Source organism: Otolemur garnettii, unplaced genomic scaffold (genome assembly GCF_000181295.1).
Source record: "Otolemur garnettii isolate 467f Iridium unplaced genomic scaffold, OtoGar3 scaffold00050, whole genome shotgun sequence".
Lineage (NCBI taxonomy): Eukaryota > Metazoa > Chordata > Mammalia > Primates > Galagidae > Otolemur > Otolemur garnettii.
In genome coordinates this window covers 7,685,576-7,686,288 of record NW_003852445.1, presented here as the reverse complement: position 1 = coordinate 7,686,288, position 713 = coordinate 7,685,576, and the positions used below count along the sequence as shown (strand labels likewise).

Sequence of the window (713 nt, the reverse complement as noted above, 5' to 3'; positions counted from 1 at the left end):
TGCAGCCATCATTGTTGTTTGGCAGGCCCAGGCTGGATTTGAACCCGCCACCTTAGGTGTATGTGGCTGGCGCCTTAGCCACTTGAGTCACAGGCACCGAGCCGCCTTGGCATTTCTGAGCAAGGGGATATAGATGTACCTTAAGGAACTTATACTTGGAGATACCAGTTCACCAGCTTCTAGAATCAGCATGGCAGTTGCCATCAGACAGGTGAGGGCCGACTGTTGGCCAGCAAAAGAGAAGTTTCATGTATGAAAGCAGTTGAATTTGACAGAAGTCAAAGTGCATACTTGAAATGCATGTGTGATCTCCCTTTTCTAAGGGAAGGCAAAAGGCAAGCCTCCAGAAAACCAAGAATATGTAGCTGGCAGGGGAGGTAGCATAGGTGGTTTTCCTATGGCTAGATTTATTCATTGCACTCTGGCTGTGCTGACCCCTGCAATTTCCCCAAATGTGGGAAACTCAACTGTGTAATTTGTGCTAGTGGGGGACTGTTTTCATACTCTTCCTTGGTTAAAAAAAAAAAAAAAGAATATGAAAGAAAGCGAAAAAGAAAAGAAAACCAAGAGCAAAAACCTGCTACAGTGCAATGTTTGGGGGCAAACACTAGAGCATTTGGGAGTAGCAGAGTGGGGGAAATGGGTGGGCTGTGCAGAGGTTGTGAAGTATTCAATGAGTCCTTAGAAGGTTTTGGTTATGAGATCATCTGTTG

The 713-nt window shown here is 45.4% G+C and overlaps 1 non-coding gene across 1 annotated transcript; it reads left to right on the top strand.

Annotated features, from left to right (window-relative positions):
* The first annotated feature begins 357 nt into the window (after positions 1-357).
* Positions 358-513, top strand: LOC111725946. The gene has a single exon (XR_002773878.1). It is a non-coding gene; the product is annotated as a U1 spliceosomal RNA (small nuclear RNA).
* The last annotated feature ends 200 nt before the right edge of the window (positions 514-713 follow it).